The 24,248-nt window shown below is 40.2% G+C and overlaps 1 long non-coding RNA gene and 1 pseudogene across 2 annotated transcripts in view; one reads left to right on the forward strand and one right to left on the reverse strand.

Moving 5' to 3' along the window:
• The window catches only part of LOC143656064 (uncharacterized), a 216,866-nt pseudogene that overhangs the window by 88,374 nt on the left and 104,244 nt on the right, over positions 1–24,248 (forward strand). The window contains exon 3 of the transcript XR_013162386.1: positions 1,608–1,725. The product of XR_013162386.1 is annotated as an uncharacterized LOC143656064 (transcript). The remainder of the gene's footprint in view (positions 1–1,607; positions 1,726–24,248) is intronic.
• Positions 731–9,342, reverse strand: LOC143656065 (uncharacterized). Its single transcript, XR_013162387.1, has 2 exons — positions 9,260–9,342; positions 731–905 (listed from the first exon to the last, which is right to left on the reverse strand). It is a non-coding gene; the product is annotated as an uncharacterized LOC143656065 (long non-coding RNA).

Consider the following 24,248-nt stretch of genomic DNA (forward strand, 5'->3'; position numbering starts at 1 on the left):
CTGCAGTTGCTTTGGATTCAGTATTCGGATTGTCAGAAGAATTATGAATTTTCTATCAGTACCTGCTGCTTTGAGCATATTAAGCTAAATCTGCCCCTCAGACTAGAAGCAGCAAAATAGAGAATTTATTCTACACAATCCCCTCACTTCCACATAGCCTCCCCGCTGGAATTTGTCTGCTTCTCTTCACTGTCTTGTGCCTCCAAGTAGCTGCTTCTTGTACTATATCCATATTCATAGTAGCTATCAGTAGAGGTGTGTTCGGATATGCCCTTTATTGGCTACTTTTGGAAGCTCAATCCTTGTCTTGAAACATCTGTTTTTTTCTCTTCTCGTTGTTTTCTAGCATGTTCTCCCTTTTCCACCCCACTATTATGGATACACCGAGCCTTTCAAAATGTCTTCAGGCTGCTGTAAAATCTAGATCCTTGTGTTACATATTGAAAAGATTTTAGAGATTATTTAACTGAACCTCTTTGTTGCACAGATGAGAAAACTGAAGCCCAGAGGGGGCAAGGAACTTACCCACAATAAGGGGTGGTGCTACTGTGGAGAACAAGTGAGAGGAATCTGAGAGGGGGACATGAGTTTAGCTGAGGAGAGACACATCTTCAGAACAATGAAATGTAACTTGTGAGACCTGTTGAGAAGAAACTTTTTCTTTGGTGCCTCTCTGAAGCAGGGGTAAGGGTACTATAGATTTAGAACTTGAAATGAGGGAGAGAAAGGATTTCTTTGGAAATCTTGTTTGAAACTGCCATACATTTTAGAGACATCCAGTTGGAAAACATAGCAAACATGTCCTTTCTGAAACAAGTTGTCACATTTCATCACCATGGCTGGTTTTCTATTTCAGTCCTCATCTCTTAAAGCAGCTGTATTTGTGCTGAAGTGAGGCTCAGAACCTGACAGAGGATGACATGTGTTGCATCAAGTTAGAAGCCTTTACCAAAAGGTTGAAGGGCCTTCTCAGTCTTTCTTTACTTGTCTGTTTAAATAAGAATATACACAATCCTCCCCAGTATCCTTATCCTTCTTCTCTTAACACGTCCTTCTCTCTCCATCAAAGCTATATACATTTGACATTAGTCTAGTCTCTTACAAGTAATCTCTCCTTATGGTAAGCTGAGTAGACACCTTATTTATGCAGTCTTCTCAGTTGGTTGGGTGGTCAAAATGTTTTAAATTTATGCTATCTGGTTTATTTTTGTTGTTTAAATTCTATAATCATAATTGTAAGTCAAGGGAGTAAGAGAAGAAAAGAAGTTCAGTCAAGTGAAAAACCCAGAGGGGGTTAAACATGGTATTAACCACAAGTGCCCAGAAGTAGGAGGACAAGATATTAATGTATAAAATCTTAGCCCTTAAATCACCTAAATTTGATATAATTTGTAGGATGTTATGCCTTCAGATAGAAATATGTGTGGATTTTTAAAGAGTAGGTACATTTAAGTTTGGAAATTTCATGGTTGGAGTTATTCCCTTAATGGCATGAGCTAATCTGTGATCAGGTTTTGGGTGAGAGGCTAGACAACCTCTTTTTTTGGGGCTATCTTTATAGAATAGACAACCGAACTAAATCTCCACAAAATTTTGTGATTCAGTAGTACTGTCATTGGAGCTGGAAGGGGTCTTGGAGATGGTCAAGTCCAAACCACATGCTTCAATTCATCCCTGGGTCCTGAAATCAATTTTTTTTGGCACGACCAGTGGGAAAAGAAAAAAGTAAGTACAATAGAATAGAAAATATCATTATAAATGCATATACACAGGCACATTCTGGGTTCAATGAGAATGTACTTCTTACTGTGGGTTATAGTTAGTGTTTGAAAGCCATGATTTTCTTTTTATTAGAGAATTTATAAGTTTACAGAAAAATCATGCACAAAATGGAGAGTTCCCATATACCACCTGTGATGATTTGGAGCTGTATGTACCCCAGAAAAACATATTCTTAACCTTAATCCATTTCTGTGTCAACCCATTGTGGGTAGGACCTTTGGATGAGGTTGCTTCAGTCAAGGTGTGGCCCTTTGCAATCAGAATGGGTCTTAATCCCATTACTGATCCTTTATAAGTGGAACGAAATTCAGAGAGAGAAAACTACAGGAAGCAAGGGAGGAACACCAAAGGGAACTGCAAGAGAAGGGAGAGGCCAGGAGAGGCCAGGAGAGGCCTCCACACTCACTGCCAATATGACAGGGAGCCCAGGATCGCTGGCAGTCTGCCTCAGAAGACCTCGGGAAGAAAACATCACCTTGAAGATGCCATGATTTGGACCTTCTCTTAGCCTCAAAACCATGAGCAAATAGATTTCTTTTGTTTAAGCTGAGACTGAACCATTGCATGGTATTTGCTTGAGCAGCCCAGTAAACAAACATCATCCTCTTATTAACACCTTGCGTTAGTGTGGTATATTTGTTACAGTTGATGAAAGCACATTTTTATGATTATACTATTGACTCTAGTCCATGGTTTACATTAGGATTCACCACCTGTGTTGTATAATCCTATGCTATTTTTTTAAATTTATATTCCAATAATCTATATATATAAACTAAAATTTCCCCCTTTAACCACATTCATATATATGATTCAGTGTTGTTAATTATGCTCATGATGTTGTGCTACCATCACAATCCAATGAAACCATCCAATGAAACTACTCTATTCATTATCAAGTGAGTAAAGAGGGGGTTGATTTGTAGGCTTGGAAGCATGGCTTTCCCCCCATACAATCACTAACACAAGAAACTATAAAACCCCTTCCTGCTCAGAGGATGAAGGTCCTCTTCATAACAGGAATTAGATCCTTCAGGTTCAATATTTTAGTTAAGCCCCCCATGTTTAGGAGCAATTCACTGCAGGAGCTAGCACCTCGTGGGCACCCCTATGTGCTTGCAGGCTGGATGATGATGAAGTGAATATATAACCCAGCATCAGCCCTTAATAGCATCTAGTCACTGCTCTCCCTGGGGTGGGTTCATGCCAGTAACTCCACGGGTACAAGTCTTTTATTTAGAGATCAAGAGGTCAGGAAGTAGAAATCGAACATAAAGTGGTTTTCCCTGATATCAGTTATTGAAAATAAGCTGTTGCCAGCACTAACTTTCTCACGTTAAATGCAACTGACACTATGACCAAATAATTGGTGGTAATTGCAGGTCTGGTATCAGATTTAATAAACTGCTCAAACTATAAATCCTCTAAAGATATAGCTAGCTCCCCTCTAACACAAGGTAGGATTTTCATATCCTTTAACACCTGATTACTGTTGCTTGTGTTTTCCTTCAATATAGTATTTCCTGCTTTTTAATAAAAGAGCTGTCATTTCTAATAAGAATTGAAAAACATCACCTAGAGAAATAACACAATTGATGGGTTGCACAGGCTGAAACATACTGAATAAGCACACATCTTCAAATATTTGTGAGAGAATCTTGACCCTAAGCTGGACCTTCTGTGGGGGCATTGTAACTCACTAGGCAAAATGGGAAGGAGAGTTGTGAGGAGAGTCCTCATTTCTAAGGTTCCTCAGGGCTGATCCCATTGTCTGCAGAAGGCACATCTTTAAAATGAGTACTGGACTTTTTTTCATCTTAGTTGACTAGAAGCTGAGCACCCTTTCTGTTTTGGGGGGTGGGGGGCAGAATGGAAACCTATTTATTCTCCCTGGCCCATGTGGTAGAGTAATATTCCCTGCTGCCCCTTATCATATGTTGATGTCTTTTGTCATGAGAATTCCATCCCATTATAGCGGGGATGGGGCAGGAGTGAGTTTATTTTCCCAGTCTATTGATGTTGGACTTGGCCATATAACTTGCTTGGCTAATGAAATACAGGTAGACGTGGCAGTATGCTAGTTCAAGGCCAAGATCTCAAGAGGCATCTGTGTCCTTTTATGCTCTTGCACTGCTGACATTGCCCAGGGGCAAAACATGCGCTTATAGTCTCTGGGCCAAGGCAAATGAGAGATACATGTGTGGATTTGATCCCAACCTGCAGTTTGGAACTGAGCTTAACTGACCTGCCGCCTGAAACAGAGCTGCCCCAGCTGACCTGTAGTAAGCCTGTACTTTAGTAAATAACAAAAAGAAATGTCTGTTGTTATAAATTTTGGGGATTTGAGGTGGGTTGTTATACAGCATTATAATAAAGATCTCTAGTAAGATAAGGGGAGAGCCTGTAACCAAAATGTGGCTGATTAACTGCCCTTGACTCAGCCCTTGGAACTTGAAGGGGAGACAGAGATAGGGGTCAAACACATTTTATCCTGGTGGCTGTGACCACATTAGAGCAGGCAGCATGGGAGGGAGTGTCTGGGGTGGCAAAGCCTTGCAGGGCTGTGTCTAATGGCTAGAGTCCACAGTGCTGTAGTGGGGGCTGAGTAGATTATTCTTATGGCAAAGTCTTACCTATACTCACTGCCCTTAGGGTCTGCCCAAGCCATGTTTGCCAGATTTTCTATTGATTCTTTGAGTGACCCGATTCCTTTTATGCTTAGGTTTACCAAAGATACATTTATTGGCAAACAGGAATCTTGACCAGTATAGCATGCATTTGGAAGAAACCTGGTCCTCCAATGATTATATTCCTTTTGTATGACCTCACACTATACACAATACAGTCCTAGATTGTCTTATAATCTTTCTAACATCTCTACATACGGAGTAGTACAGTGTTTCAGAGCTCTCAACTCCCACTATAGGGTTGCTGATTTAGGATACAACCCTTTCTTTCCACTCCACCACATCTCAGGGAATTCTTTCTAGCCTGGGGAAAGTTCTCTCCTTCCATGACTCTTCATTATCTTAAGCCTCTACTGCACCTGTCCATCACCCCTTCCTTGCTCTTCTACTTCCCTTCCTTTACTAAACCAGGTAACTTCCCTGAGACAACGAGCAGAGAGCACTGCTTCTTGCTTGATTAAAGAGAAGAGGAAAATACGGGTATTTTCCACCCCTACTGATTAATATTTCCAAAATGTTCTAACCACATGAGCGAAATTGAACGTAACACTCTAAAGATTAGTGGAAATCACCTCTATGACTACCAGTCAGTTCCAAGACAAGTCAACTCACTATTCAATGCCTCAGTTTCCTCATTTGCGAATAGTGTTCTGCCAACTCCCTTAGTTCAAGGCACTGCTATGAGGATGAGTTAAGATTTATGAAACTGTTTTAAGAAAATAAAAATAAAAACTATTAAGGATATCTGAAATTAGTAAATGAAAGCTTCAGGACGCAGATGAATGCCAGAATATTTTGTATTGTCTGTAGCATTTCAGTGTTGCATTTGTTGAAAAATACAATCACTGAGAAGAGGGCGAGGGAAGTGAAGAATGAAAACAAAACCTCATATAAAAAGATAATAATGATGTTCCTCATCTCAAAATCATCTCCAAACTGCCTGTTTTCCTCCCATCAAACAATTGATGGGCAATGAGATTGTGCTTATTTGCAGTTAAAGCTATTGCAATGTTGACAATTAAATGTACATGCAGAACAGAATAATGGAGCAGTCCCATTTTTATCACCAATGTTAGCCATTTTCTCCACAGGGCACAAAGAGCATGAGGGAGGGCTCTGCACTCTGCATGATTTGCATGTAAAATGTGTCCTCTCTGCAGACTAGAAGTGCCTTAGTGGGTTAGGAGTTTGTGTTGGTTTGTTGGTCACTAAAGAGTCATTCACTGTTAACTGGCTTGGCCTCATCTCTTTCTCCTCCATTCCTTTGACTTTCTGAAGAAATTGCTGAAATGGATGAGTCCTTTATTGCAACCATTACTCCCAGGCTAAGAAGGTTTTCATCTTTGCAATACTGGGTTCAAAAATTTCTCCACCAATGTCTTTGGAACTATAGCCTTTCAGGGTAGAATCAAATAATGGCTGCAATGAAACACAGTAGGGAAGAGAAAGTGTAGCAGGTGCTGTTGATACCACACGCCTATCCCTTCAGCTGCATGCCACCTCTAAGCACCAGTCTGTCTTTTCCTCTGCCTGAAAGCTTGCTTTGGAACTGGACACGCTTGCTTCCCCACTGGAGACCAATCTGAAAATGTGTGTGTGTGGAGTGAGTAAAACCTGAAGACGATCCTCAAACAAGGGAGTCTCTCAAACGGTGGGGGATGAATCAGTGGCTAAATGCTCCAGCTTCCCATCTCCTAGTGCAGTGGTTCTCAAAGTGTGGTCCCATTTTCGAGATTTGCAAATTTTCAGGCTCTGCCTAGACCTACTGAATTGGAAACTCTGGGGGTGGGGCCTAACAAATCTGTATTTTAAACTGTGCAGGTGATTCTGCAGTGCACTAACTTTGAGAACCACTGCTCTAGTATAATGATTCTGAGCCAGCTTCTACACATTTTCTCTGGAGGCTCTCCTCTAATTGCTCATAGCAGTTAGACGCCCTATTTTTAGGGTGTGTGTGTGTGTGGGGGGCTTTTCTCCCTTCCCTGGCTCATTTTTCCCACTTCCTCAGTTGTACTTCTGAGGAACACCTACCAAATTCCTGCACTCAAACTCTCTTCTCAAGGTCTGCTTAGGGGAGGTTATGAACTGAGACAAGAAGAAAACCACCATCTGCTGAATGCCTTCCGGGTGCTGGGTGCTTGACACGTATAATCCCATTGTTTCCTCACAGATGAAGAAACTAAGGCCCAGTAAGATCAGGTATGCTGTCCAAGGTCAGCTTTTCAATCTGCCTTTCTGACTGCAAAGCCACATATTGTCCAAACATATGTGGCAACTCTAGAGCCAAACAATTCATAAAGACACAGGTTAAAAGCATGCATTTTTGGAGTCAGATATTTACATGTTCAAAAACTAGTTCTACCGCTTGCTAATTATGTGGCTTTGGGGAATTTTCCTCACCTATCTGAACCTTAGTTTTCTGTGCAAAGAAGATGATCATGCTGACCTCACAGCATCTCTCGCTCACCACAGTATTCGTAACATTGTGCACACAGGACACTGTGGTAGCTAAAGATGGTTTCATTTGATCTTTACAACTCCTTGAGATAGGTGTCATTTTCATCCTAATTCACAGAGAAGATAAGAGAATAGCCCACTTAGCTTCCCCAACTCTTTCCTGGTAGGTCCTTGAAACCTTCAAACAGTTCTTGCTCAGTACAAATATTGGTGCATATAAACATGCTCTTATGTTTCATCAGGATTGTGCTGGTGAGATAAGCATTGCTCTTGCTAACAAGAGGGAAATAAGAATTTAGGTGAATCATGTAAATTGAGCAGGCAGCTGGGCAGAGCATCCCAAGGCCAGCATCTTAGGGTGCTCCTGGCCCAGGTGGAGCAGCTGGAGCACCTTCACCATGGGACTTGGCCCTGCTGCTTACCCCAGTGGAACATGAGTCTAGGCCAGAGTGACAGGAGCCTAGAGCTGGAGGGGACCATCAAGATAATCTAGTGCCACCAGCCAATTTTCTGGATAAAGAAGTGATGCAAAGGAGGTAAGGAATTTATTCAAGGTCATATTCCTATTTAATGGGGCTCAGAGTAAGCTCCAGCATAACTATGCAGAAGGTAGATCCAGGTGAGTTCCATGTCCTCTTTCTTTGCTTGTGTCCAGCCCATGAGACCTGCCTCTGTTATGTTGTTAACAGTTATTAAAAACCCCAACACAACAAGCAGCAGATATTTATTGCTGTGAAACAATACTATCCTCATTCTCACCTCCAAAATCATTCTAGCAAACAACTCCTGGAATTCAAAAGGGCCAAAGAACCCCACCAATTTGAGCTCCAGTGTCTCTTGAAACAGACATAACACGCTGTTTTAGTTTCCTAGGCTGAGCAAGCAAAACCATGCAATGGTTCAGCTTAAACAATGAGAATTTATTTGCTCATGGTTTTGAGGCTTAAAGAAAGTCCAAATCAAGGCACCCTCAAGGCTATGCTTTCTCTCTGAAGAATGTGGTTTTCTGGGGCCAGCTGCTGACCAGCTTTGGTCCTTAGCTTGTCACATGGCAAGGCACATGGGGGCATTTCCTGCTCTCTCCATTTTCTTCCAGGTTCTGTTGATGCTAAGCTTTTGGCTGCTTCTTCTGTGGCTTACTCTCTCTGTCTGAATTTCATTCTGCTTACAAAGGACTCCAGTAATAGGATTAAGACCCATTCTGATTGAGGTGGGCCATTCCTTACCTGAAGTAGCCTCATCAAAAATTCCTACTTACGATGAGTTTCCACCCACAGGAATGGATTAAGTTGAAGAACATGTTTTTCTGGGGTATATAGCAGCTCCAAACCATCACACACACCAATATTGATTCCTCCCCTGTGTGCTCAGAAATCCTTACCTCAAAAAGCCAGTGAAACTGTGGCTTCTGGCTCTTTGTGCCCAGTCACTCATGGATTTGGTAAATTCTCTAGAATTTCTCCAAGTTGAAGAAAGTGACTTAGGCTCAGCAGAGTCCTATCTTTTATCTTTAGGCCCAGAGAATTTTGAGGGTGTATCCAGGGTGCAACTCTGACTAACTGGCTCATTCCCAGAACTGCCATGGTGCACACTAATGTGTGCCACCTCCCGTGATTGTGCCAGCGGAGCTGATCTTTTGCAAAGCCTGAGCATGCATCTCCTCACTTCCAGGCAGGATGGGTCATAGGAGAGTGAGGTGCCAGCTGCTGCAGCAAATGACAAAGCCCCAACTCTCTTTTGTCTATGTAGAGTACCTTTCAAACTTAACCCAACCCCAGTTATCTTCCTCAGACCCTTTTGGGCCTTAAGCAGTAAGATTTTTCCAGAATGTTCTGAGGACCAGTTTTACATCAGTGACAATACAACATTAATTTTCTCTAAAATAGTGCGTAGGTTGGGACTACAGATTTGTAATGATTAATTTAATAATGTGCTGAGCAATGTTAGAAGACGTACTGAAAATGTAAAGAATGTTGAAATGTGTATCCATATTTAAATGAAGCCTCCAAAATTTTGGGAAATTAAAAAATATAGGAGTATTTCTACTAACAGAGTAAAAATGTCTATATGAAAATAAATATGTATCAAATACTATATATATTATGAGAAATCCAATCAGAGAGAGAGAGATAGGTAAGGCACTGTAAGGATGTATGTTAAGATGTCAAGTAAGGGGACAGGGTGGATTATGCTATAAACTGTTATTAAATGCAAGCTAAATAAGAGGCATTTCTGCCTTCACCATTTATAAATTCGACCAACCCTTTTTGAATCTACTTCTATTTCCTGCCTGTACCTTCTCCTGGGGGTAATGAATTCCACAAATTTATTACCCGCTGTGTTAAGTAATGCTCCCATCAAGCACACTGGGAAACCGGCTCTTCCTGCCAGGGAAGGTAAGTGAACTTTCTGCCAGTTATTTCTGCTTATTAAGTGTGCCAGGGCCATTTGTGAGGTGGAAGAATTTTATGACAAATTGTTCCATTGTGATGCATCATTTTCATAAATTATGTTACTATGCAGATTTAGGAAGCCTGAGCAATAGGTATAATTTTATCTCATGGACACTGAATTGTATTTCCATCTTTGGAATGACTGCTAGAAAGCATAAAGTCAAATTTATGGGCCCCGTAGCTTGCGAGGACTTCACTATATGCATTTTTGTATTAGTCACATTTCTGACCCTACTTTTGAGTCTTTCTTTTATTTTTTTCTTTTCTTTCTCATCTCCTTTGAATCTGTTATTTTGCCATATTGTAGGCATATTTATAAGCTTCAGTAGACCCTTTTTGAATATGAGACAAGGAATTGACAAAGAAGGAACAGACAGATGCTGACAGACATACACAGAGGGAGACGTGGAGAAGAGACAGAGACAGAGACAGGGATGGAAAGGGATCCAGGAAGTGAGAGTTAGAATAATACAGTGACTTTCCTGTGAGGGCTTATAGGATTTCTATCTTTACTAACCTCATAAATATAGCATTCTTTGTTGATCATTCCAAAATTTCAAGTTTCAGTAAATCAATCTCTGAATAATGATCCAAGAGCAATAATATGCACCAATTACTCAACCAAATGACAATGAACATCAATAGTTCTATAAAAGCAAAATACATGCCCCATATGCTAATGTATTTAAAAAATTAAGTTGGATTTAGTTAGGCCCTGATTTTATTTTTTTAATTCAGCTCTTGCAAATGATACCCCACCTAAAGTTTTGGAACAGCAAACCTTCATAAAGAGCTATTCCATTAACAAAAGGAACCAGGGAGAGATAGGATGCAGGGCAGGAGATAGGATTCTATACAATAAAGCTATTCAGATTAAACTTTTTCAATGAAATATTATCTTGCCATCCCACTTGTTCCTCCTGTTGCTTCCTAGGAATATTTCCTGGCTATTTTCTTTCAAAGTTTCCTCAGCCATAAAGCTTAGATGTCTCTCTTTCCTTCAAGACTCTGTTCCAGTCCATCTCCCTTTGGGTTGCCCCTGGAAATTCAGTTCTGCCCACTTTGTTATGCCATGCAAGTTGGCTCTCTGCACCTTATAGACTCCAGGCTTTTTTTTTTTTTTCCTATCTTCAAAGATTCATCAATTTGCAACAAAGGTCATCTTACGGGTCATGATTTTTGTTTGAAAACAACAGAAAATGACTTTGGCTAATCTAAGTAGAAAAGGAATTTATTGGAAGGCCATGGTAGCTTTCAGAATCAGAGGAGAAGCTGCAGAACCAGGCTCAGAGAATAGAACAAGCCAGAGAAAGCTCCTGAGCCAGAGTAAGCTCAGTAGCCAAGAACACTGCCAGCGTCATGCCACATGAGTGGTCTGGCTGGGATGCCCCCGTAGGCACCACCGGAGATGGACACTTGCATTCTTGATTCCATTATTGCCAATAGTCTCTGTCTTTGAATCTCAAGGGACTGATGCAAAAGCTGGATTGACTTAACCTAGGTCATGTGAGTGTGCTCCTGCTGTAGAGAGTGGAGGAAGGGAACCTCTTCCATCACTGTTGACCCTGTCTCCTATCAAGAACCATGCCACAGGGTTGCAAGACTAGTTCAGTGGTAGAATTCTTGCCTGCCAAGCGGGAGATTCGGGTTCGATTCCTGGTCCATGCACTTCCTGAAAAACAAGTAAACAAAACAAACAACAACAAAAAACAAGCAAAAATTCAACAAACAGTGCTGCAGTAACGGGATACTCACATGGAAAAATAATGAAATGTGACCCTGCCATAGAGCATACAAAAAAAAAAAATCAAGAAAAGAATCATGTCATTGGGGAAGGAGGATTTCATCCAAGATGGTGGGGTATATAGATGTCGGATAACCAAAAATGGGGGGAGGAGGGTGTCCTATAAAATCTCCAGTTCTGGGCCCTACCATTTAGTATCATGTGGTGTCTTGTCCTCTGAGTGAGGTCAAAAGTCACTGGAAAGTTTTAAGGAATGGCAGGGCATGATATGACTTATATTTAACAGGATTGCTCTGGCTTCTGTACTGAGAATAGACTGTAGGGGGACAGGGGTATAAAAACAGGGAGATCTGTTTTAGGCTTTGGATCTTGAAACTTCTCTGGGGAAGGGCATCCTTTTTATCCTGTGGGATTTCTAACAGTGACACTTTCCTTCATACTCCTATTCTCCTTCCCTTCCCTAATTTTTCCTTGGCCTTCAAAAATGCCTTGCTCCCAACTCTGCAAGGGAACTCATTATCCTCCTCCCTACGTTGGGACATGACTCCTAGGGCTGTAGATCTCTCTGGCAAAATGGAACATGACTCCTGGGGATGAGCCAGGACCTGGCATCTTGGGATTGAGAAAGGCTTTTTGATCAAAAGGGGGAAGAGAAATGAAACAAAATAAAATTTCAATGACTGAGACATTTCAAATAGAGTTGAGGTCATTCTGGAGGTTATTTTTATGCAGTATACAAAAATCTCTTTTCAATCTGGGGTGTATTGGAGTAGCTACAGGGAAATATGTGAAACTGTTGAACTTTAATCCAATAGCCTTGATTCTTCAAGACGATTGAATAATGATAGCGCTTTCAAGGTGTGATAACATGACTATGAAAATCTTCTGACACTCCCTTTAGCCAGTGTATGGACAGAAGAGTAAAAAAAGACAAAAAAGAAATAAATAATGGGGGTGGGGTGGGGGATGTTTTGGATGTTCTTCTTTACTTTTATTTTTATTTTTTTTGGAGTAATGAAAATGTTCGAAAATCAATTGTAATAATGAATGCACAGCTACATGATGCTACTGTGAACCACACTGATTGTACAATTTGGATGATTATATGGTATGTGAATATGTAAAATATCTCAGTAAAATTGCATTAAAAAATTCTGTGCTTCATTTAAAAATAACCACTTTAAATCTGCTTTCATTTGGATTTGGTAATTTTCCTGCTTTTTTGGCAGGTGATACATTGTCTGGCCCTAGGAATCAGTGTCTTAGACAAATCCTATAAGCCTGCCACCTTGGATATTGACCAAGGAGGTGAAATGGATCCTTTAACATCAACTCAGCCAGCCTAGAAGCACATCATCCTCTATAAATGAACATGAAGGGTGATGAATTTAGGGATATGCGGTTTCCTTCCACTTATGTGCTTATAATTTAGTATATAGAATTCCTAGCTCAGAAATGGGTTTGAAAGTCTCCTATTTTAGACTTTTTAAAAACAGCCAAATTACTTGTGAGTTATTTTTGAATAATGTTCAACTCAAGATATTCTTTAGGTACATTTATGCCTTGAATCCCTTGGCTGGCTTCCCAGTTGTTGGTCTTCATTCATCCTTCTATGTATTGATTGAACAAATATTGACTTGACTTCTCACAAACTCAGTTTTTATCTCCCAGTCCTGGCTCTGCTTATTCCCTTTATCATATAAATCTTTCCATTTGTTTATTCTCTGGATGGCTAGAAATATGGCCATTCTAAGAAAAACCAAGAGCCTTTTGCATTTGCTTAGTGCTCTCTAGATTTGTCTGCTCAGTGAATTTAATCCTGTTGAACTTTTATCTTGAAAGCCATCTGGAGAGAAGTGGACAAGGAGCTGGGGGCCCTTAAGTTGTGAGTGGTTTTTCTTTTCTTTTCCTTTATTTCCCTCTAACCACAGTTCTTTTCCACTGTCTTTGCTTAATGTATTTCTTTAGGCAGCGTAATTCTACATGTACTTTGGCTGCAATGAAATAATGGAAGTTCAGGAGTGAAATGTACAGAGAAAGAAGTTCCAGTATTAGGTTTTTGATAAATAGTTGATTAGATTTGGTTATTTTTCTTGCTTTGCAATGTTTTGGTAATACTTTTCTGAGATAGACCCTATTTTTCTAGTGACAAGAGAGACTTTAGGAAACTTCAATTGGTTGGGAACAAAGGAAAGAGCGCACTAAGCAATGGCTTTGAAACCTCTGCTATGTGTGAACCTGAGCCAGGAAGAAGTAAACAGAGACTATAGGCAGGCCCCACTTTTGCCATAGTCTCTAAGAACTGTCATGAAGGGAATTTCATTTCCTTCTTTGGGGCTACATTCTTATCTGAGAGTATAATATAAAAAACAATCATGTAGATAAGTTTCAATATTTACAAACAAAAAATATTATAAATCCAGCTAATTTAAAATAGTAAAATGATATTCCAATTTCTGTAAAAAATCACAAATATGTTTTATATATTTATTACAAAATGGCCCTAAATTGTATAAACACATAACACATAACATATTAATCTACTGCTTCATAAATGACCAAGATCGTGTTAATTAATAATTAGTCTGGGAAAAGAGGAGGAACATCTCACAAGGACAGAGTTGTGGCTAGAGTAGAGGCAGAGGGTGCAGATGGGGCGTAGGGAATGAATGAAGTTTCATTCCTCATGGTTCCTTTTCTTCCTGTGCAGCGGGAGGGGAGGTGGTGGGTCAGGGAACTTTAGGGGAGAGAAGAAGTTTAGAGATGGCTGATGTGATGAAAGAGAATGCGGCACACACAAGGATTGCAAAGCACGACGGGAGTTGAAGGTCTTGATTTTATGCTCCGTGACATTTCACCCCCTCATAGGTGTGTGTGTGACATCTCTAATAGTCCTGATGAAGAAATGGAAGGGGGGTCAGCAGCACTGAGTGAAGCGGGAGATTTGCTGGGTAAGTGGGTAAGCTGGTCTCTTAAAAGTCTGTTCCCAGGTAAAGCACTCGAAGATGATTCAAGATGACTTGCAATATCATGCCAATTCACAGTACCGAGAGCCTTGTTGACATGCTATGCGAGTACTTCATTTTTTGTTGGAAAGCTTAAAACCAGTCTACTAGGTCATTGTATTCTAGGACAGCCAGATGGTAGAATTCAGCACAAATAGCTCTAAACACCAATAAATGAATGGGTGAAAGTAGGTGATTCTTAGCTGCATAAGAAGGATGTGGTGAGCCATGAAATACAGAGCAGTAAAAGGTGTGGAATGTAACATTTCTATAATTAATATATGTATTTACTCTCTTTGTGGAGGCACTAAGGTAGTTTTTATTTCCACCCCCTGGAGTTTTTAATTCTATAATAGAGAGGAAATTTATGTTGAGAGGGGTAACACAGCTAGGGAAATGCTATAGACTTAAGGTTTTAGCCTCTTGAAGAAGAGACTCCTCCAGCCTTTTGGGGGATGGGGTAGGAATTCATGAAGTAGTGAGAACTAGGAGGCACTGTTTAGACGCTGCACTGATTGGGGTTTTAGAACACAGATTAATGTAGTTTAAGTTGCCATCGAATTTTAGCGCTGGAAGGCGTATGTATGCATTTGCATGCCAGTCAGGGATTGAGCCAAAGTCCAAAGACAACTGGATTTGCATTTGATCTCGTAGAGGACTGACAGCTGGGCCCTTGTGAAGCTTTCTGTTAATGACTGGTGAACTCTTCTGTGATCCTGCCTGACCCATCAGATCCCATTGACTGTTTGCTCTCTGAGAGTAAGCTTGTTATACTGTCTTGCTTGAGATATACAAAAGCCTACTTTGTGCAGAAATAGGATCGCCATATGTACAGCTGCAATGGTCTCCTCTTGCCTTTCACTCTCGCATGAGTTTTTTGTTCTCAGATAAATATGAAATTAGCAGCTTCTATTAAGGACCGTAAAGTTGGTAGCTGTCTCTCCTGGCTTTTATATCTTGCACTCTTCCTCAGAAAAAGGGGCTGGGGATATCGTTTCTCATATAAACGCTGAGAAACCACACTTGTATCTGACTGCCTAGTAAAATGACTTCCATCAATCATTACCCCTGCCTAATAGCATTACAATGTGAATAACGAGTAGTTCTCACCAAAGACCTGGGATTTTTTAAATATGGTTTTGTTGGCCTGTGACCATAGGTTTCTTCCTGCTTACCCCCCAGCTGAAACCTTGTTAATTCTCACAAGCTCGTCTGAGCTGAAACAAACAAGTGGAAGGTCTTTGGGGAAAAGCACACAGATAGTGAAGTGTCAGGTTTGGATGGCGTTGCAGTAGATGGCGCTCCTTCCTCTGAATCTGAGCCCCTTTATTGTGCTGCAACCCCAGGAGGGAAGTGTCATGTTCCAGGTAGCAACATTCAGAAGCATGAGATGAAATGAAGACCTGCCTTCTAATCCATCAAAAGCCAGCTTTCACCTCAAGCCGCAGCGTATTTGAGTTTCAAGCAATGATTAGCTCTGTGGTTAGATTAAAAAAAAAAAAAAATCTAGCAAGCATTTACGCTCATAGCTTCAAGCTTCAATTTTGGCCAAGGTGAATGATCAGCTCCCTCTTTCTTGAAGCATCCCAGATAGATAGGTTTTTCCTTGTTGCCTTTTTAATCCAAAAATTGTTATTGCAATATACAGCTTAGGTTTCATAGGATTTCTTGCTGCCTTTCACAGGACTGGATGTCAATTCTACAGTCCTGGCCATGCTCTATTTGGGAGATTATGCTTTACTGAGCTTAAGCAAAGTTACATAAAGCTCTATCCATAAGATAATTCACTTTTTACAAACCATTGTCCAAGACCTGATTTGAGATCCTCCCTCCTTTCCTCTTTTTTTTTTTGCAGCAAAACCACTGGTTTTGTGCTCCTACCTCTTATTTCAGGCAGAGAGTCTGGGGTAGTGAACGAATCGGCAAAGAATCTCTATTTTCCACGGACTCTTAACATTGTTGTTATTTCCACAGATTTTGCATCACTGTTTTCCATATTCACGGAAGACAAATTAGAGAATACAGTAAGTAAAGAGGAAAAATCCCAACTATTTACTTCTGTTTTTTTTTTTTCTCTCTCTCTCTCTCTCCTTTCCACTTACATATAACACACACAGGCACATATACTTATCTGGCAAGATTATCACCATCTTGGCAGGAAACAGATGGGACACTCTGTGTAGGTAATCGATGAAAACTTTAATAAAGGGAACATTTACAAAAGTGGAGCAAGGCTTAGGAAAACTGATAAAAGACCCTGAGGCAAAGCTATGAACCCCGAAGGCTAATAAATGCTTTGTATCTTTCTTTCCTCTTTGGCCTTCAGTAGAGTTTGGTCAGTGGGAGGCGCCAGCAGGAAATCCAAGGCCCCAGGAAGAATGAGTGTAATCTAGGGGGGAGAGACCTCCCCTTCCCAGCTGGTTTACTGTGGGTTGGCTGCATCTCTCCAGTGAATGCACAACTACTTGTCCTAGACAGCCCTCTGGAAAACTTGTTTCTCCTCTCCTTGCCCTGTAGGATTTCTTGTTTCTAGCCTCTGAGTATTTTTTTATCCCTCATTACTTTGCTTTACCCCTGCTCTCACCTTTGTAAATGGTTGCTTCATTAAACTATTCCTGATTACCCAATTGAATGTGCTGCCTGTTTTCTGCCTAGATCCTGGCTGGTATCCATGTCTTTCATCTATGCTCACAAATACTCAGCCATTATCTTTTTTTTTTTTTTGGGGGGGGGTGCATGGTCTGGGAATTGAACCCAGGTCTCCCGCATGGAAGGCAGGCATTCTAACCACTGAACTATCTGCCGTTATCTTTTTTTAAGGCAGTTTTATTGCCTTATATTCACATACCCTATAATCATCCAAAGTATACAATCAACAGTCCACGGTATCATCATATAGCTGTGTATTCATCACCATAATGAATTTTTGAGCATTTTCATTACTCTAAAAAAATACGTGTATGATTAAAAATAAAAATAAAAAAGAACACCCAAAACATCCCATATTGCTTATGTCCCCCTATAATTTATTTATTTTTTTATAATTTATAATTTTTAAAATAATTTATTTATTTTTTGTCTTAAATTTTTTACTCATCTTTCCATACACTGGTTAAAGAGAGTGTCAGCCACAAGGTTTTCACAATCACACAGTCACAACGGTAGAGCTATATAGTTATATGATCATCTTTAAGAATCAATGCTACTGGATTACAGTTCAACAGTTTCAGGTATTTCCCTCTAGCTATTCAAATCCAATAGAAACTAAAAAGGGATATCTATATAATGTGTAAGAATAACCTCTGGAATGACTTTTCAACTCTATTTGAAATTTCTCAGTCACTGAAGCTTTATTTTGTCGCATTTATCCTCCCCTTTAGGTCAAGAAGTCTTTCTCAATCCCATGATGCTAGGGCCTGGCTCATCACCAGGAGTCAGATCTCACATTGCCAGAGAGATTTATACCCCTGGAAGTCATGTCCCACATGGTGGGCGAAGGCAGTGGTTTTACCTGCTGAGATAGCTTCCAGAGAGAGGCCACATCTGAGCTACAAAAGAGATTCTTTGGGGGTGACTTTTCGACATAATTAGAAGTAGGGCTTAGCTTCTTCTCTGCAGGAATAAGTTTCATAAAGCAAACCCCAGGAGTGAGGGCTTGGCCTATTAAATTTGTAGTCTTTAATGCTTGTGAGAATACCTTTATTTCCATATTTTCCCTCAGTTCCTCAAGAGGGCTTTGCAAATACTTTTTTATTCTCTGCTCAAATTACTCTGGGATGTACCAGGGTATCACACTACCCTGTACAAACCAACAAGATCTCACTCCCTATTCAAGTCAACCATTATCTTTTGATTATTGCTTCTACCTCATTCTCTGATTTCTTTCCTTCTGGAATTCTAATGAGATATATCGTTAGCTTTCCCATCTCTTAATCTCTCTCATATTTTCCATCTCTTTATCTATCATTGTTGAATTGTGGATGATTTTCTCACGCTGGGTTTCTCATTAGCTATCTCTAACCTGTTCTTTAACCTGTTTATTGAATTTTATATTTTCACTTCTAGAAATTCTGTTTGGTTCTTTTACAAATCTACCCAACATTTTTACTTTGTGCCCTGTTCTTTCTTAATGGTTTCAAGTCCTTTTATTTTACTACTTGAAATGTAATTATTTAATACTTTCTTTTGGAATGTTGTGTTATATTATACGCCATGCAAGTCTTCCTTTTTGTTTGGACTGCTGTCCTCATGGTGACTCCTTTACTTCTTTGTTTGTAATTTTTTATCATGAGTTCTTTTTCAGCCAGAATGTATACATTTGTATGTATATTGTGTGCCAGAGAAAGTTCTGCATGCTTTGGGCTTTAGAAGTGTTATGGTTAAAATCTGATGTGAGGCACTATTTTCTGGGGTCTCACCACTTTTCTTTCAAGAGAAAGCCAAGAATTTTCCAGACCATCAGTTTCTGGTTTCTTTGTACCTAAGAGTTCAGTTCTCATCTTATCCCTTTCCTGTTGCATTTTACTGTTAACTGCAAGGAGAAGCCAGGCTGCATTTTCCATATTTAGTTTGGAAATCTCTTCTGCTAAATATCCAAGTTCTTTAGTTTCAAATTCTCCCTTCTATCCAACACCAGCAGTCAATTTTGCCAAATTCTCTGCCACTTTAAAACAAGGGTCACCTTTCTTCCAGTTGGCAATGCCATATTCATAATTTTTGTCTAAAACATCATCAGAGGTATTCTTAGAGTCCACATTTCTACTAGCAGTCTATTCAAAGCACTTCAGACATTTCCTATTCACCTGCTCAGAGTTCTTCCAGAATCTTCTCCTTATCATATAAAAAGCCATTGCAGCACGTTTGATATTTGCAAATTGCAGCACCCCACATGTTTGATACCAAATCTGTTTCAGTTTGCTAAAGCTGCCTGAATGCAGTATATCAGAAATGGATTGGCTTTTATAAAGGGGATTTATTGAGGTACAAGTTACAATTCCAATGCCATAAAAACGTCCAAACTAAGGCCCCACAAGATGATACCTTCTCAGAGGAAATGCAGCATTGGGTTCCTCTGTCACATGGGAAGACACATGGCAATGTCTGCTGGCTGTCCTGGGTTGGTTTTAAAATGGATCTCTCAGTTACTGTGGGTCATTTTTGGCTTCTGCCAGGGGGTTTCCTCCTGCATCTTCAAACGTCTGTGTCTAGGAATTTCCTTCTACATCTCCAAATGTCTGTGTCTGGGCATCAGCTGTGACTCTTTCTCTCTTTGTGAGCTCCTTTAAGGTGTACAATAAACTAATCAAGACCCACCTTGAATGGGAAGAGTCACAACTCCATAGAAACAATCTAATCAAAAGATCCCACCTACAATAAGACTGCACCCACAAAATTGGATTAGGATTAAAAGAACATGGCTTTTCTGGGGTACATAACAGTTTCAAAACAGCATATTCCACCCTTTGGACCCCCAAAAGACATGTTCTTCTCTTAATCAATATACATTAATTCCATCACAATATCACAAAAGCCTTAAACCATTCCAGTAACAATACGAATACAATGCCAGTTGAAAAATAGTATAAAGTATTGTCAAAGTCAGTTGCAGGCATGGTCTGTTTAAGGCCAAATTCTCCTCTGGCTGTAGACCTGTGAAACTCAGAACAACTTAGCTGCTTCCAATATAAAGGAGAGATGGTCATAGGATAAATGTTCCCATTTACATAGGGTGATTTTGGAAGGAAAACAGAGGTCAAGGGTCCCAATCAGTTTCTAAAACCTGCAGGGCAAATTTCATTAGATTCAAAGTCTGAGAGTCATTCATACAATGATATTTCCTCCTCAGGTTTTGAGAAAGTGGCAGTCACACCGTTTCTAAGGTTTCACACAGTAGCCCTTATCTCTCCAAACACTGGGATGAAGGTTATAGCATATCCAAGCATTGGGGAGACCCCTTTGTTCTTGAGTCCACCCTTTCCAAGCATCAGGGAAGCACCTGGATTCTCTGCCATCTCTGGGGCACACACTCAACCCCTTCAGAACAATGGGATGGTTGCCAGGCTCCCCCCAATCCCTGGGGAATGTACTCCACCCTCTCTAAGACTTGGGGCACCAAAACTCTTCCTGAACATTGAGGTAGAAGGCCTGTCCTCTGCCAATGGGGCAAACACAGTCTTCACATGCATGGGTCATGCTCTCCTGGGCCTGCTCTCCTGGCCCAAGATTTCCTGGCTCCAGACCTTAGCTTCCATGATTCTGCCTTTGAAGCAATTTTTCCATCAATCTGTTCCTTTTAGTCCAGACTGGCAGTGGCTCCATTTATACAGATCTCTCAACAAACTTATAGGTTTTCCTTGCAGCATACAGGGGTCACACCCATCAGACAATAGGACTTTCCACACATCCTTTCTGGATAACTTTATCTCCAGTCATGGCTTTTCCTGAAATCACTGACTGGTTCCATTTATAATGGTGTCAGATACAACTGTGAGGATATCCAAGTCCAAATTCCGTAGGGCAGGCCATAAGCTGACAGCTCTGATGAAGGTCTTCATGAATCCACCCAGAAGAGGCTGGCTGGCTGAAGCAGAGAGAGAGGTTCTCTATTCTGACTTCTCCTTTAAAGTCTTCAGCTGATTAGATTAAATGTCACTAATTGCAGAAGATACTCCCCTTGGCTGACTGCAGATGTAATCAGCCATGGATGCAATCAACATGGATGATTTAATAAACCCTGGTTTATTAACCAGCCACAAAATGTCCTTGCTGTAATGGTTAGGCCAGTGACTGCTTGACCAGACAACAGGGCACCATCACCTAGCTGAGTTGACACATGAACCCAAACCATAACAGTCTACCCCTCGTCAACTTGGCAGCTATACACATCATCTTAAACCATACTTGATCTCTAAATAGAACACAATAACAGGTATATTTTTCACCTAACAGTACTCAACTGTCCTAGATACAACTTGAAATGCATTAAATCTATCCAGAATAGAGTGCAAGCCCTTGGGTATTTAATATCTTAAACTTGATATTCTATAACTTAAATACTGTGACATGAACAATACAACTTGCAAGTCTTTGAATCCCCTGCCCAAGAGAGGGGATAAAATACTTGGGTAATTTCTTTTGTTTTGTTGTTTTTCCTCTTCACTGTGTTTATGGCAATCAATTGAAATACAATTGGGAATTCATTTGTTTTAATTTGTTTGAGGCTTTGGGTTTTTTTCTTTCTTCCTATCATCACTGATTTCATTTTCTGTTTTGAATATATAGAATATCAACATGTTCCCTTACATAGAAACTACTGAAAGGTGTATTCAGAGAAATGTCACTCCGTCCCATGGACTTTCTACCCCATGCTATCCCTTACCCCCTATAAGTAACCATTTTCATTGTTTTTTGATGTATCCTTCCTGTGTTTCTTTCTGTAAAGATAAGCAGATATATCTATGCATTCTTTAATTCCCCTTCTTTCTAACATAAAAGGTGGCATACCATGTATGCTTTTTTGCACTTTGGGATGCTTCTTTCTTAACGGGAGAGGTAAGAAAGAAGGGGAGAGCTACCATCTTCACTAGTTTTAGAATTCTTTTCTGTTTTAAGTTCTCCCTTTCTGATTCTCCCAATACCCTTAAAGGATGAAGGCTGGTCGGAGCTGGATGTGAAAGTTAATTTGTGTATGAATCATCTGGGATCTGGTAAAAATGCAGATGTAGTTCCTCTTGAGTGGGGCCTGAGAGCCTGCATTTCTCATAAGCTCCCAAGAGCTTTGCTGCTGGTCCTTGGCCACATTTTGAGGATCAGGACCCCAGACAGTCCTGGGTGCAGTTAGACTGCATTAGTCATGAGCAGTTTTCCTTGATTCTGAATGAACCTCAAACCACTATTTCCTGAAACGTCCTTTAGGAACCAATATACTTACTTGTCTAAATGGGTTTGTTCAGGAAAGGAATTTGTCCACATATGGCTAGTATTTTATTTTGCTAGTGGTGGTATACTGGAGGAAATAAACGTGAAATGTTATTTCATATTTTGACAAAGCATGAAATATCTCTTTCACCTGTTTTTTCTCTAGTGCCATTCCTATTTCACTATTTTGTTGCCTCATGAACTGCTTGTTTCCTGCAAGGAGATTCAGGTCATTTGAGGCATGTTAATTATTGAGCAAATACACCAAATTTGCTCTAAAAGGGAAAAGGTTGGGTGGGCTGTGCCATGGTGTGCTATGATAAAGGGAGTGTCCTCTAGATCCTGGTAGTTAGGGGAACCTGTGTCCTCAGCTTCTAGTCTGTGGGTACAAATGGGGTAATAAATGTTTTATTTTTTAAAATATTTTTATTGAGATATCTTCATGCACCATACAGTCCATCCAAAGTATACAATCAGTGGCGCACAATAGCATCACAGTTGTGTATTCATCACCGTGATCATTTTTAGAACATTTGCATCACTCCAGAAAAAGAAATAAAAAGAAAAAATGAAAACCCTAGACATCCCATACCCCTTACCCCTGAGCACTAGTATTGCAATCTACCCAGTCTTTTTTTTACTCCTTAACCCCCATTATTTATTTGTATTTTTGTCCTTATATATTTTTTCTTACTCATCTGTCCATACCCGGGATAAAGGAAGTGTCAGCCACAGGTTTTCACAATCACACGGTCACATTGTAAAAGCTATATAGTTATACAATCTACATTTTCCAGGCATGACACTTTTATTTTCCCATAGGCACTCAGTTCCTCCCCAGAGCCTCTCTGGGTTATTTCTGGGAATTCTTGGTACCTGTCCCAATTGTGCTCAAGTTCAAGTCCGGCCTTGCTAGCCTGCTTCATTTCCTCGGGTGTTGACACCTTAGTCCTTTCCATTGCTTTCCTCCCTCCTGGACATCCTCACACAAACCTCACTCTCCTTCAGACAAACAAAACAAAACAAACAATCATGTATATTAATAAATAGGTATCTTGAGGAGCTCCGCAGCTCAAGAGTTCTGCAAAGCGTTAAACTTGCAAATGCCAGTTTGGGCTGATTCTACCCTAATTTACTATTATAGTGTTGAAAATTGGAGGTTTTCATTGATTCCTAGCTTTACATTGGGGTAGAGGTTTTCCCAGAACTGTACTGGGTCTAGTTGGGTTTCTTTCTAGAAGAGAGTGACAGTGGTTACTCTGGGTCTGTGAAAGTGGCTTCTAATTAAACTACCTTGGTACTTTGGCACTTAGCACCTCCCCAAACAAACAAAAAGGTCAATTTATAATTAGAAAAGCCCTTGCCTTTTACTCTGGAATGAAGCTTAAGAAGATAACCAGACAAAGGCCCCTCTCCCTGCACAGGACTCTTCAGTCCCTAGTGGACAATAGTCATAATCTAAAATCTATTACATGTAATTTCAACATCATTTAGCACAGCTGTCAATCTGCCAAAGCAGAGCTCACAAACTGGGCTTCCATGGAGACCAAATCATCTTCCTTCTAAACACGTCATCTACACAGTTGGCTGGAGGTCACTTGGAAGAGAGCACAGGGGAGCTTTGCATTGTGTCCCTTTGTTCCCAGCTACTTACCTTCTCATAAAAAATATATATATTCAATTTACAGACACATCAGCATATGCTCCTCCAGCAAGTGCAAATATTTATTTGAGAGAGGAAAACAAGATAATGTCTGAACCAGAGCTTTCATTTTCTGTTAGGCTTTGATGTTACTTTTTTATTTGAAGCCCAAGGAGAATAATAAGTTGAATTCTTTTTGTAAAAGTGAGGCACAGGAAATGTTGGATAAAAATTCAAGCTCAATTTGTAAGTTAGTCAAGGAGAAAATGCTGTCAGTTCACTAGAACATATATGATCTGTACATTGTTTCCTTAGCATCATCTGTGAGGATTCCTTTTTTGGGGTGAGGGGTGTGGGGGAAGAGGTTTATGCAAGTACGACTGAGTTGTTAATTGACAGAGTTCATGGATGGCTCTTTTGAAGTGAAAATATTCTAATACTGGAACTACAGATCTACCCACAGATGTCACTTGGCTGTCAATATGCTTATTTTATTGCTATTTTCTTTTGCTCTCATCTTTCATCAACCATTGTTCTTCAAATAGTTAGATCAAGCTGTAT

The sequence above is a fragment of the Tamandua tetradactyla genome, chromosome 14 (genome assembly GCF_023851605.1).
Source record: "Tamandua tetradactyla isolate mTamTet1 chromosome 14, mTamTet1.pri, whole genome shotgun sequence".
NCBI classification, from domain to species: Eukaryota; Metazoa; Chordata; class Mammalia; order Pilosa; family Myrmecophagidae; genus Tamandua; species Tamandua tetradactyla.